Source organism: Vicugna pacos, chromosome 6, assembly GCF_048564905.1.
Source record: "Vicugna pacos chromosome 6, VicPac4, whole genome shotgun sequence".
NCBI classification, from domain to species: domain Eukaryota; kingdom Metazoa; phylum Chordata; class Mammalia; order Artiodactyla; family Camelidae; genus Vicugna; species Vicugna pacos.
The window spans coordinates 47,211,908-47,227,657 of NC_132992.1; the positions used below are offsets into that span (position 1 = coordinate 47,211,908).

Sequence of the window (15,750 nt, forward strand, 5' to 3'; positions counted from 1 at the left end):
AATGTGGTGCCCCTAAAAACTAATCTGTATCATTTTTTAAACTTTTGTTAATAATTTACAGTCTAATGATGGTATTTTTTATTCACAAAAAGCAATTTAATAATAAACTGATAGTTAAGATATTTAGTGGGCCTTCTACACTCCCTGTCATCTACTGGTATATTTAATTTTTGCACTTTGGAATAACTTCCTCCAAAACTGACAAAAAGGCTTCTTAATCTACCTCCTTCACTTCTTTGTGGTCCATACACTTTAGAAAGAAAATTTGGTTGCTGAATGCAGCTGCCTATGGGAAGAAATAATCTTTTTTGGTTGCTTGCTAGTCATCAGGATAGAAACTGAAACATTAAGTAGACCTATTTTGAAAACGTATTATTTTAGGCTCCCCTATTTCCCATGGGAAAAATCAGTCTTATAAATTCCTTCTGTGTTTGAAACTTTTCTTAAAGACTATATTGAATAATAAAAATAAATGATAATGAGGAACTTTATACAAATTACTAAATTAATAGACTTCTACCAAATTAAAGAAAAGATAAATTATTAAGGTTTTTATTGTTGCTCTTGTTTTTGATATTTTTGCTTTTTCCTTTGAAGGGAAGTGATCCTCTAAACAGTATAAAAATAGAATTTGAGGATACTTCTGAGCCCTACCAATGGTGGAACCAACAGCCATTTAGATATTTGAATTTTTAGCATACAGAGCATACAACCGGTCACAAGGTGGATACATTAGTGTGTTAAATTCCCAAAACATCCATCTCCTTCTTTTGACCTCAGTATTAAATGTGATTAAATGAAATGATCATTGGTCATTTCCTAACTTTGGCGTTAGCATGGCCTTGCTTTCTCTCTCTCAAATATTTTAGACCTATTTCTATTTGGACTAGGTTTTTTGTGTGTGTGTACTCATTTCCAGTATTTGTTTTCAGACCTGATTTCTTCTAGGCTGGTTGCTTTTGTTTCACTTACTTTTGTTTGTTTGTTGACTTAGTTCTGGATCACATTGCATGATTCTTAACTAGACATGAACTCATAACATTTGATTGTCATTATTTCTTGGCTATGGTGTCCTGATTTATATCTGTTTAAATTCATCCTGTCATGGAGATAGAACAGTGCTCAAAAACCATTTTTTTAATTTTTTAGTAAGTTAGTGAAAAAAAAAAATCCTCACAGCTGTTTGACCCTCTTTAGTTGATTTTCACACCATAACTAGTATGACTAAGAGGTGGGAGAAGGGAATAAACTTTATTGTCCCAGGAAATGATTGGGCCTACAACCATTAGGGAAGAGAGAAAGTGGTTTTAAGGACATTAGTATTATGAATAAAACCAAACTTGTTAGAGTATTTTTTTTATCTTGATATTTGCATGTCCCCTGTGTGCTTAATCAAAATTGTATTTTGATGAAAAAGAATAAGAAGACATACTCAGCATCATTTTTTTGTGTTTCCTAGTTCTTACAGAAACAGCTGAATGGCTTTTTTCTTTTTCTGTAAAGCTTTACTTTACCGGTACATGTGTGCTTAAGTGTTTTTAAGTCAACATATCAAAAGTTAAACTGATAGGAATTTATCATATATTCTATTCAAGGATGATCTTAATAAAGTTTGAAGGTTAATCTTCAGAATCTCTGTATCCTTGGGACCCCACTCTCTTTAAGCACATAAATTTCTGATGAAATTTAGCCTAGTATAGATAACAGAGAAAGACCCTGATATAAATTACTTTTGAAGCAGTTTCCCATGCTTTGTTCCCTTTTCCTCTGTCATGATTTATCTTCGTACAAACCCTGAGAGTCCCATCATTTTCCATATAGCTATTTAAACAATAATTTATGCAGATTTGCTGCTAATTTTCTTTCTCTGATAATGTAATTACTTTTGAACAGAGCCGTTCTGGAGATATAGTGGTTCACATCCAAGAATGACAGTGACGGGGAATTTACGGTTCCTACTTTTCAGTGGGTCATGAAATATTTTTGTTCTTCAAAAAATGTGTCCTGTAATGAACTATTATTCTGTGTTTGCAGTTGGCTCTTTTCTAACCACTTAGCAAATTTCCTCTTACCATTCAAACATTGTAAGTTGAATAGCAGTTGTTTTGTCTTTCTTAGACCTTGATTTGTCCCTCAAGATTTTCTCATAAGTTATACCTTCTTGTAAATACAGACATGCAAAAACACAAATGACCGTTAAACATGCAACTAAGTATTAAACTTCATACTAATTAGGAAATAAAACAATAGCAGATATAGGACATTTAAAATATTTTAGTAAATGCTGTAGCACTACACTATCCCTGATTGGTTGAATCTGAGGATGCAGAACCTTGGGGAAGGAGGAACCGTGTATATGGACGAACCTTGAATACAGAGGGCCAACTGTAAGTTATACTTGTCTGGAGGGTTGGCACCCTTAACACTTGTATTGCTCAAGGTTCAACTGTATTTTCATTGTTACTTAATGGTGTATATACTGAAAAATGTCTACTTAAGATACTTCTGTTCCTCCTTGGTAAAAATTTTTTTCTGAATTTCTTATGGAAAACAACGCATCTAAATAGGAAACCTTTATTTTAACCTCAGTGATATATAATTGACATAAAAAATTGCATGCATTTAATGTATACATCTTGCCAAGTTTGGACATATGTACACACTGGTGATACCATCACCACAATTAAGGTACTAAACATAACCATCACCTCCAAAAACTTCCTTCTGTTGTGTGTATGTGTATGGTAAGAACACTTAATGTAAGATTGTCTTAAAGTGCACAATACTATATCGTTAACTACATAACTCTGTTGTAAAGTAGGCTGCATCTAGTTTTGGTCATGTGATGTAGTTCTAGCAAATGATATATGAGTGTGTTTGTGGTGATGATATTTCAGGTAAAGCTATTGAAGATAATGTACTAGCAAAATTCCCTAGAAGGTCCTCTCTTTTTACCCTTCTTTTCTTCCTTGTTTTTTCCTGCAAATTGGGGCCCGTATATGTCATGAGCACAGCCTTCTTATACTTGAGGTTTAAAGTCAATTAATCCTAAACTGCTGCTGCAATAAGATAGAAAGAGCCTGAATCTCTGATAATTATGTAGGGGCTAAGGAAGCCTTGTACTACCTACTTCTGGACTTATTTTGTATATAAAATAAACATTTATTGTATTAATTTCACTTTTACTTTAGGATTTTTGTTTTATGCAGCCGCCTAATTCAAATGCATGCACTGATTCTGAAGAAATAGATTAAACAATATGAATGGTGGGGATTTTTATTTCTGCATTTAGGGACAACTACTCAAATGTATTAAAATACTTAAAAGTTGTGCATTTTAAGTACCTTTATGCAAAATACAAGGGCTCTTTTCTCTTTCACTTCTTAGCCTATGGACATTTTCTCCAGGTTTATTAAGATTACATATAACATTGTTCATTCTTTCAGGTGTACATGTTGATACTTATTTATTGCAAAATGATTACCATTAAAGTGCTTGCTAATACCTGAATCACAACATATAATTACCATTTCCTTTTGTGTGGTCATAATATTTAAGATCTACTCTTTTACCTACTTAAATATAATCATTATGCTGTACATTAGATCCCCTGAATTTACTCATCTTTTAGCTGAAAGTTTGTATGCTTTGACCAGCATCTCCACTATTTACCCATTCTCAACCCCTGGTAACCACCATTCTAGTCTGTTTCTATAAAGTTGACCTTTTAGATTTAATAAATAAGTGATATTATACAGAATTTGGCTTTCTCTGTCTGACTTATTTCATTTAGCATGGTGACCTCAAGTCAGGGTCCACTGATGTAGCTGCAAATGAAAGGATGTCCTTCTTTCACATGGCTAAGTATATATATATATATATATGTATATACCACATCTTCTTCAACCATTTATCCATTGACGGGCACTTAGGTTGTTTCCATGTCTTAGGTATTGGAAATAATGCAGCAATAAACATGGGAATGCAGATATCTCTTCAATATCCTGTTTTCATTTTTTTATATATACCCAGAAGTGTAATTGTTGGATCATATGGTAGTTCTCTTTTTAATTTTTTGAAGAACTTCCATACTGTTTTCCATAGTGGCTGCAAAAATTTACATTTCTACCAAAAGTGCAACAGGGTTCCCTTTTCTCACCAATATTGCTATCTCTTGCCTTTTTGGTGTTATCTGTTCTAACAGGTATGAGGTAATATCTCATTGTGGTTTTGATTCACAGTTCCCTAATGAGTAGTGATGTTGAGCACTTTTTCATATACTTGTTGATTTGTATATCTTTGGAAAAACATTGATTCAGTACCTCTGCCCAGTTTTTAGCAGGACCATTATACACATTATTACCAGATGGATTTAACAGACATTTACAGAACATTTCATTCAACAGCAGCTGAATACATAGTCTTCCCAAATGCATGTGGAACATTCTCCAAGATAGATCATATGTTAGGCCACAAAACAAATCTTAAATTTAAGAATGTTGAAATTATATCAAGCATCCTTTCTTACCACAGTGATATGAAAGTAGACCAATTATGAGAAGAAAATTGGAAAATACTCAAAAATGTGAAGATTAAACAACATGCTCCTGAAAAATTAGTGAGTCAAAAAATCAAAAGAGAAATCCCAAAATATCTTGAAACAAATGAAAATAGAAACATAACATTCCAAAATGTATGGGATGCAGCAAAAGCAGTTCTTAGAGGGACATTTATAGCAATAATGCCTTTATTAATAGAAAAGAATAATCTTGATTTATCTGTTTCCCTCATACTCACATTCAAATCATGAGAGAATTCTTCTAGCTTTACCTTGAATTGCATTGAGATAACAGTCCTTCATTACTGTATCTCCTGCTACCACCCTAATCTATGCCCATAGCCAGCTAACTTTCTTTCCCTGGCCAATGCAATAATAATCTAAGGAATCTTCCTTCTCTTACTCCTATATTCTCTTGTCCACACAGCAATCTGAGGGAGAGGCTACAAATGATGGAGCTGTGGAACTGTTTTTTAAAAAAAGCGCACCCTCAACTATATAACAGCTTTTTTTTTATTTGATTGCCTTTTCTTCAATTTTATCTTGCTTGTCTTATTCCTGTCTCCCTCACTGGTTATTAGCATGCTGTTAGAGGGCTATTTCTGTTGTTTTCTATGTTGAATCGCAAATCTTACTATAGCATCTGACATAAAAATTGTAACACATATTTGTTGAATGGATGCATGGATTGTAATACTTGAAATAGACCTATATGTTTCATATCAGCAGAGTGTTTACATAAATTATGGGAGATCCATTCATTATATACTTTGCTACTGTATAAATAATTATGTAGAGTATTTTTGTTTTATTTTAAATAAACTTTACTCCTTAGAAGAGTTTTAAATTTATAAAAGATTGTAAAAATAGTAGAGTTCTCACATAACCCATACACAATTTTAGCTATTATTAACATCATTACATTTATATGGTACATTTGTTACAAATAATGGATGGATATTAATACATTATTATTAAATAAACATACTTTGTTCAGATTTCTATTTTACCTGTCAATTTTTACTTCCAGGATCCCATCCAGAATACCACATTATTCATCATTTTTTAATCATTAACTATTTCATCATTCAAATTCATTCATCATTTCTCTTTCAGATACTCTTGACTGTGAAAATTTCGTAGACGTTCCTTGTTTTTGATGACCTTGACATCTTTGAAGAGCATTGGCCAGGTATTTCATAGAATTCCCTTTTACTGAGATTTATCTGATGTTTTTGTTACTGTGAATCTAAGGATATAGCTTCTGGGAGGAAGAATATAGAAGTAAAGTGCCATTTTCATCACATGATATCAAAGGCACATACTGTCAACATGACTTATCGCAGTTGATGATGACCTTGAACATTTCAGTGACATGGTGTTGGTTAAGCTTTTTTATTGTAAAGAGACTCTTCTCTATGCCTTCTCATGCTGTGCTCCTTGGAAGGAAGTTACTATGCTCAGCCTACAGGTAAGGAGTAGAGAATTATGTTCTGCCTCCTTGAAGACAGTGCATCTATGTGAATTTTTCTACATTGTAGATTTTCCCTCATTTTTATTCGAGTCATTTATTCATATTGGTATAAACACATGTGTCCTTATTTTACATTTGGGGTTATAATTAAATGTAACTTGATTTTGCTTTTCAAATTACTGACTAGCTTTAGCCATTGGGAGGTTTTTCAGTTGTCTCCTGTGTCCTTTAGCATACTACAATCATTGTGGGTGTTTTTTTTTTTTTTTTCATTTTGCGTGCTTCCTTACTTTCTGATATTACTAGTTCTCTAGGCTTATGTTGTGTATTTCCTAGAATCAGTCATTTCTCTGAGGATCATGGGTTTTTTTTTTTTAATTCAGAAATGATGTTAGAAATCAAGATACAAGTGTTAGGTGTGATTCTTACCTGTGGGTTGTCATTACTTTTGGTTTTTCTCAATGGACAGAGCAAGGAAATATATGCTTCTATACTAAACTATGTATATGCACATATATCTATCAATATATCTGTATGTGAGCATCTGTATTTATGTTAAGCTAAACTTGATCTCATCAGACTCTAATGATGAATCCATTACCAAAAGAATCATTCTAGTTCCCCCTCCTTGCTTACCTACCTTTCCCTTTCAACAGTGAGAAATCTAACTTCAATTGCCTGCCATCTATTTACCTAATTGTTCAGTTCCGGTGTGTATTTATAGTAGTATTGTTGCCAGTGGATGCAACCAGTGTTCCAGGTTCTTGTCCCATCCCAGAAAGAATTCAGAGGCAAGACATAGTGATGAAAAAAAGTAAAGTGAGAATTTATTAAAGGATGGATAGTACACTTTCAAGAGGAGAGAGGTCAGGCTCGGGTGAGTGCCTGCCCTGTGTTTCTTTGGCAAGTTAGTTTCATAGGGTGTAAACATTAATGGGCAGAATATTAGTTGCGGAGGGAAGAGTTTGAGGTCATATTCCCTAATTATCATCCCAATTCCATGTTCCCAGAGGAAGGAGGGATTTTTGTCCTTACTTAGTCTGGATTGGAAGTGTCATGGTGTTGGTGCATGATGGGCACTTCTAATCTGCAAGGCTAATTTTATTGAAATGAAGGCATAATGAGCAAAAGGTTACAGTTGAACACTGGAAATTCCTGCCTTTTTTCATCTTTCTTTGTCCATCTCCAGACCACTCATCAGCCCAAAAGTTGTGACCCCTTATCAGCCCAAGGTTCCTGCTTTTCTTTCTCTGCCCAGGGACCCCTGGTGCTTACATGATGTATGGTTTCCTGCATTTGGCTTGTGCCCCTCCTTTCTGCCCAATTCCTGCCATTTGGTCTGTGTCCCCTTCCTTTGTTCATATCTAGCTATCTGCCTGCTCTAACAGTATCAGAACTGTTAACCTATACCCTCAGGATTTAACTTTATCAACTAGAGTATATTGCTTACATACAGTAAAATTAAAAACAAATTATTTTTAATTTTACAAACTCCACTCATTTCCAAACTTATGTCAGTATTTTTTTTTTTCCTCCCCAGTTCTGTTAAATTAATTCATACATTTGTTGTACAATTGGATTCTTGCTTACCTTGTATTATGAGTTAGGAAGTGCTCCCCTTGTTTCTATAGTCTAGAGAAAATTATAGAGAATTGGTCTCATTTTTTTCTTAAATGTCCTGTAAATCATCCATAAAACAATCTGAGCCTGATTATTTCTTTTTGGAGGGCTTGTTAGTTATTAAATACATTTCTTCAATAGATATAGGCCTATTAAGATTGTATATTTTTCCTTGCATGATTTTTGGTAGCATGAGTCCTTCACAGAATTGGTTGATTTTATCTAAGATGTCAACTTTGTGGAGATTGTGTAGTACATAGTGGTCTTTATTGTCCTTAATGATTTTAATTAATAGAAAATATACTAATGATACATACTTTGAGAGGGAAACTCTCCATTCTGTCACATTTTTGCTTGCAATTGATGCCTTTAAAGTGATGAAGAAAAATAATGTTCCTGTTGGATTATAAAAAAAACTAAGATTTAATTTGGGTTCTAAAGCATGGTTTAGTCACCAGTAATTCCCAGTAATTCTAAGAAAGATAATCAGCTCATATATAAATGTTCATTCTTCCAATGTGTAAAAATTAATGAAATTTGTAAATTAAAGTAAAAGTCTTTCAGAGGTCTTTCTGGAATTCAAGCAAAAGAGTAGTTACAAGAAATTAAAGTTTAAAGTACATTTTAAATCCTTTATTGAATATACTGATTATAAATATGGAAATCCTGCTAATTTACATCTCTCTAGGAACTACGCATATACCGCATAATTGAAGTGGTGTAATGTGCTACCACAGTAGCACAGAGGCTTGTATTTTGCAGCTGAATTTCTAAATTGAAATAATAAAACTGATCACTTCACGAAGTGATCAATAGAATCCTTACATTTCACATTTGCATGTAGCATGAAACATTTATTCATGTGTGTGGTAAAAGGCATTACTGCATTTTGGTTAAATAGGGACATTATAAGCTATGAGAACACTAAATTCAAGACTCAAATTTCCTGGTTAAATTTAGAACCATCTCTACATAGAATGTATGACAGTTTATGTTTTTAAACATAAAGCTATCTATAGAAATAAAAGAAAATTATTGTAATTTACTATGCACTTACCCTGAGCGAGTAATTATCTTATGTAGGTGAGATGTTATATTTAATTTCATCAGCAAAGTTTTGTGTTAAGTATTATTATCTCTATTTTCCAGGCTTAAATGGGTATGACATTTACCAAATTCACACAACCTTAATAAATTTATGAGCTCTGATATAATTTTGGATATTTTGATTCCAAGCCCAAATTACAAAGCACTGTACAGTACCATCTATTACAATAGATTTTCCAAATATGCACATAAAAAAGAATTTGAAAAATTATACATAGTAATAGTATGGTATATCCCTGAGAAATTTAATACAAGTAAGCATATAATTCATATGAAAATTGCTATTAAAATGTGAAAGCTAATTTTTTATAAAATAAAGCATTAATCTATTTCATAAGTGTAGACTCATGTAAAAGATTCATTTGTAGAAGACCATGTCTGTATCTATCAAAACCTATGCTTTGATAGAGGTTTACTTAGCTTGACTACTTAACAGCCAGGTAATATAAGATAATTTATTCAAATGTCTTTTTTCCAGTTTTATTAAAAACAAAATAAATAAAAGTACATTTATTATGGGATTGTGGGGAAGTATATTAAGATTATCCAGAGAAACAGAACCAGTAGAGTGGGTAGATGGGTGGGTGGGTAGGTGGATGGATGGATGAATGGATAGATGGATGGATAGGTAGATAGGTAGATAAACAGATAGATGTAAGAAGAGATTTATAATAGGAACCAATATATAGAGACCAAGAAATTCCATACTCTGACATCTGCAAGCTAGGGAACCAGGAAAGCCAGTGATGTAATCCTGTCTATCTTTGGAGAATCAAGAGCACTGATGTCAAAGGGCAGGTTATGTGTGTCCCAGCTCAAGCAAAGAAAGTAAATTCACTCTTCCTCCACTTTTTCATTCTTTTAAGACCTTCAGTGGATTGAATGCTGCCCAGTCACATTGGTGAGGGTGATCTTTACTCAGTGTACAGATTCAAACACTCTGACAGACACATTCAGAAATAACGTTTTTCAGCTATCTGGGCATCCCTTAGCCCAATCAAGTTGACACATTAAATTAACCATCACAGGTGAATTAAGTGAATTAAATGGGTTGCTGCATAAAATATATATTGATTGCCACAAAATAAGCAATAGTTAATATAACTTATCGACACTACATGCTGCCAGATTTCTCAAGTTGGGATCATGAACAGTTAATCCATGAGTTTGTGGATTTGCTGTAAGAGATGTTTGATATATTACTTCACTAATGTGATTTGACATAAAGACTCCCTTTAATTATTTACATATACTTACTGAAAAATAGGGTTGATGATTACTGAGTTACATTATCCTGCTAGCAACAATTTTGCTGGAATCACAGTAGTAGATGCAGTCTAGGAATAAGAAGTATGAATTTTACAAATGCAAATTTACAGTTATGTAATACAAAGAATATCCCAAATAATGGACTGAATAACTCTACCACTGAACACTTTACTAGTGAAATACTGTTTTCTCATGTAAATATGTAATATATATTATTTTATATTAGATAATCACAGAATTATGTATCAAATTTGCAAGACCTGACTTGATGAGAACAAATCATACTTTTCATATATTTTAGTTATGACCCTGCTAACAGCATGATCTATCACCTCATCTTCTGTGAGAGAACAGGAAGAGTGACTCCATAAAATATTGGCTGAGTTTTAGTAGAGGATTTTGATGCACCAATGAAGATAATTAGAAAAAAAGTAATTAATAATTAATCTAATTAACTGGAAGCCATTTGGACGAAAATCTTGTTGCCAGAAAAGGAAGATAACAGACAGGAGAAATAAACCAGCCACATAATAATTTCTGTGCCTCAGTTTTTACGTATACCTCTGCTCTGCACATGTAATTTCAGGATCTCAGTGATCGTGGTGAATGAGTCTTTTTATTGTTAAAAACTAGCTTACTCTTAAAACTTTACCAGTCTTTTCCTCTTTTTCCAGAGGAAGAAGAGAAACAACACATTTCCTCTGTTCATCATCTCGGTCAAGTCTTTATTTACTATGTTATAAATAATGGCAGATAGATTGTAGAAAGTAAACCAAACATAAACAGAATGGCATCTTCTTCTTTTCAGCAACCACTTTAACACTTTATTATGTCACCTGTTATGGCATTTTGCCATATATATTTATTATTCTTTGTCTCTAGGTTCTCAACACTTAACTTATTCTTCAATATTTTAATAGTTATGCACTCTGTCAGCCCAGCTCTGATTCCCTAACCCACTTCCACTGGTTGTCTCCAAGTAGTCTGCTTTCTCATTTGCCTAGCATTGTTTGCACTACAGTTTTTAAAGCATGATGACCTTTGATTTTGTGATTTATTGCAGTATAGTTGACTCAAATATTAGTTTCAGGTGTACAACATAGTGATTCAATATTTTTATGCACTATGCACAGTAAAATGTTATTACAGTATTATTGACTGTATTCCCTGAGCTGTACATTACATTCCTGTGACTTACTTATTTAACGACTGGTAGTTGTTCTTCTTAACCCCCTTTCACCTATGTTGCCCATCCCTCCACCCGCCTCTGCTCTGGCAATTACAAGTACACTGAATCATGTTTCTTTTTTGTTTGTGCATTTGTTTTGTTTTTTAGTTTCTACATGTAAGGGGAGACATGTGGTATTTGTCTTTTTTTGTCTGACTTATTTTACTTAGCCTAATGAACTCCGAGTCCATTCATGTTATCACAAACAGTGAAAATTATTTTTTTGAATGACTGAGTGGTCGTCTATATATATCAAGGGACACTTAGGCTGCTTCTATATCCTGGCCTTTGTAAATAATGCTGTGATGAACATTGGGTGCATATACCTTTTTGAATTAATGTTTTTGTTTACTTCAGATAAAATACGCAGAAGTGAAATCGCTGGATCATACGGTAGTCCTATTTTTAGTTTTTTTTTTGAGTAATCTCCATACTGTTTTCCATAATGGCTGCATTAATTTGCATTCCTATCAATAATTCACAAGATTTTCCTTTTCTCTACATCCTCACCAACACTTATGGTTTATTGTCGTTTTTGGTGATAGCCATCCTGACAGGTGCGAGGTGATACATCATTATGGTTTTGATTTGCATTCCTTGCTGATTAGCGATGTTAAGCATGTTTTCATGTGCCTGTTGACCATCTGTATATCTTGTTTGGAAAGTGCCTATTCAGGTCCTCTGCCTATTGTTTAATTGGATTGTTCATTTTATTGATACTGAGTTATATGTGTTCTTTATATATTTTGATATAAAATCTTATTGGAAATGTAATTTTCAAATATCTTTCATCTTTTAGTAGGTTGCCTTTTGATTGTTGATGGTTTTCTTTGCCATGCAAAAACTTTAGTTTCTATTTGTTAATTTTTGCTTTGTTGCCCACATCTGAGGAGACATATCCAGATATATATGGATAATATCAAGGAGTTTAATGCCTGTGTTTCCTTCTAGGAGTGTTATGGTGTCAGGTCTCACATTTATGTCTTTAATCCATTTTGAGTTTATTTTTGTACATGGTGTGAGAAAATAGTCTAGTTTCATTCTTTCACATGTAGCTGTCCAGTTTTCTCATCACCACTTACTGAAAACTGTCTTTTCCTTGTTGTATTATATTGCCTCTTTTCTGGCAGATTAATTGGCCATATCAGTGTGGGTTTATTTCTGGCCTGTCTGTTTGTTCCGTTAATCTGTATGTCTGTTTATGTGCCAGTATCATACTTGTTTGACTACTGTAGCTTCATCCTATAGTTTGAAGTCAGGGAGTATACTGCCTCCAGCTTTGTTCTTTTTTCTCAAGTTGCTTTAGCTATTTGGAGTCCCTTGTGGTTCCATGTAAAATAAATTTTAGGATCATTTGTTCTAGTTCTATGAAAAATGCTATGGGTATTTTGATAGAGATTGTGCTGAATCTGTAGATTGCTTTGGGTAGTAAGGACATTTAACAATAAGGTTGACCCTTGAACAACATGGGTTTGAATTGTGAGGGTCTACTTACACACAGAATTGTCTCAATAGTAAATACTGCAGTACTACACAATCAGCAATTGGTTGAATCTGTGGATATGGAACCGTGGGCCCAAAGACAACTATAAAGTTGTGTTGACTGTATGGGTGGTTGGTGCCACTAACTTCGATGTAGCACAAGGGTCAACTGTATTATTTCTTCTGATCCACGAGCAGGGTAGATCTTTCCATTTATTTGTGTCACCTTCAATTTCTTTCATACAATTTCTTATAGTTTTCAGAGCACAGCTCCTTTACCTCCTGGTTAAATTTATTGCTAGGTATTTTATTTATTTGGTGTGGTTGTAAGTGGGCTTGTTTTCTTGATTTCTCTTTCTGATAGTTCATTTTTAGGTATAGAACAATTTTCTGTATATTGTCTCCTGCAACTTTACTGAATTCATTTAGTGGTTCTAGTATTTTCTTGAGGAGTCTATAGGGTTTTTTATATAGTATCATGTCATCGGCAAATAGTGACAGCTTTACTTCCTCTCCTTCAATCTGGGTGTCTTTTATTCTTTTTTTGCCTGATTGCTGTGACTAGGAAACCAAACTCATTCTGTGAGGCTAGCATTGCCCTGATACCAAAACCAGACAAAGACACTACAAAACAAAAGAAAATTAACAGACTGATATCCCTGATGAATATAGATGAAAAAATCCTCAAAAAATATTAACAAATCACTTTAGGAGGTTTGTCCTCAATGCTGTTCCCCAAGGTTGGGGTGCCAAATAAATTGTGGGGCTCAAATACCTTTCTCCTTATAAAGGATTTCTGAGTTGGCAGTACAGCTTTTGCTTGTGGGTTGCCAGCTGAAATTGTGGGTTCTGACTAGGTGGCATCTCTGTCCCTCCTCCTCATCTCAGTGTGTTTTTTTCTTTATACCCTTAATTGTAAAAGAGGTGTTCTGCTAGTCTTTAGGGCATTCTGAGAGCATTGTTCTATATGTGGGTTTATTTTTGGTGTGCGTGTGGAAGGAGGTGAGCTTAGGATCATTCTACTCTGCCACCTTGATTCTGCCCTTGACTTTAATTATTGACAAGTATACATACACACAGGTGTGTGTGTGGGGGGGTGCTGACAAAGCTTGTTGTTTCTATATAGAGAATTTTGAAATTCACCATTCATTATTAACTAATTCAACAAATTATGTATAATTTGTTATACATTAAGTACTTGTATGCTAACTATGTTAAATAATGAAAAGGAGATTTTAAGGTAAAGGAGAAAATTGAAAGGCACATAGAGTTCAGAGTAAGGTAGGCCCAGGTTTAAATATAAGGTTTATAGATACATAGTTTGAGTGCTTTTCACTGCCTGCCCATTTATTTCTATGATACAAAGCCCAGTCATCTCAACCCTGGATTATTACAGTAGCCTCTTACAGTTCTTCCTGCTTTAGCACCTGTCCCCTAGGTTCATTTTAAACACTGCATCCAGAATGATTCTTTAAAACAAAGTAGATCTTTTTTTCTCCTCTGAAGAAAACAGTGCAGTGGGGAATCCTTCTCACTCACATAAATGTCAAAATTCCCAGAATGGTTTATAAGAGTCTACAAACTGTATCTCTCCACCCCAACCCCTAACTTTTTGATCTCATCCCTTACTACTTTTTCCTAAGTCTCCCTCAGGCCCCTCACCTACTTCAGATCTTAACTCAAAGGACACTATTTCCCAGAGCATCCCCCACTATCTAAATTGTAATTACCCTCAAATAGTCCCTGTGCTATTTCCCTGCTTTATTTTTTTAGGGCTTATCAGCATCTATACTATTATATATCAACTTAATAATATTGATACATTCCAGTGGCAATATACTGAAAGTAAGCTGCATGAGCTTTTGCTTTTTATCACTTTATTCCCCATGCCTAGCACACTAGGCACTCAAGAATAATTGTTGAATGAAAGAATGAATGAATCGCAGTGCTGCTAATTTTTAGACATGTGACATCACATTTTTCTCAGTAGTTTGAGCCTCAGAATCTTCATCCTTGTAAAAGACTGTAGTATTAAAATAATCATAATATTGTTGAGAAATTAAGTATAATTCCCCAAGGATTTAATGTAGAGTGACTGGTGGTTATATTGGTAGCAGTTATTACTGATTATTATTTTGTCACTAATTATTATTATTATTATGTACTAATATATATTATTATTTAGTAATTATTATGTTACTAATTATTAGTCTGTTACTACTAATTATAAGCTAGATACATTTAATTACCTTTAGGTTTGCAACCATTGCAGTAAAGAAATCCCCTCAAATGAAACACAAATCTGATTTTTAAAGTATGGATAAAAATAATGTCCAGCCTCGTATTATAAAAATCTGGAAAACTGGGCAACTGTTAGATGACAGTTTTCAAACACTGGACAGCAGTCAGCAAAGAACTGCTCTATCACTGAGGGAAGGAAAGCAAATGAGGGGAGACCTAGGAAAACTGGGCTTTCTGCCTGGAGACACTCTCCAGACTGTAAAGCTGGGAAGGGAAAGTAAACAGAGCCCAGCAGTCTTGTTGAGTTGAAGAGACAAAGAACAGAGTTCAAGCAGGCAGACTCAACAAGAATTCTCAGGGCCAGTGCTGGGAAGGAGAGATATTTAGAGAAAGAGGTTCAGAAACCAGTAAAGCCTCCTCTTGAGACACCGACTGCATATCAACCTGTATATCCACAGGGTAAAATATCATGAATTCAAGCAAAGAAAAAAATTCCAGGAAAGAATAATTGCAGGAAAACCATGAACCAAACAATTCCTAGAACTCAGAGGCTTGTGAATAATTCAAGTTCACAGCAGCCATTGCAGAACAACTTGAATACATGGAGTACTCTCTAGACATTGGAAAGGTACTGCTTAGTAGTAGGCTGTAGGCTTAATTCCAGTAGTGTCCTAAAAAAAGTGTATAAATAAGTTTCAAAATGTTCAGTTGCTCTGTAGATAACTGCCTGCCAGAATGAAAATAACACTCTTCAACTTTTTTAATTTGGTT

General features: G+C 34.0%; 1 long non-coding RNA gene across 4 annotated transcripts in view; it reads left to right on the top strand.

Moving 5' to 3' along the window:
• Nucleotides 1-15,750, top strand: part of LOC140696904 (uncharacterized) — a 404,568-nt gene that overhangs the window by 98,302 nt on the left and 290,516 nt on the right. For all 4 annotated transcript variants that reach the window (XR_012073556.1, XR_012073557.1, XR_012073554.1 and 1 more), the window contains exon 2: nt 5,675-5,750. This is a non-coding gene — a long non-coding RNA (uncharacterized lncRNA). The remainder of the gene's footprint in view (nt 1-5,674; nt 5,751-15,750) is intronic.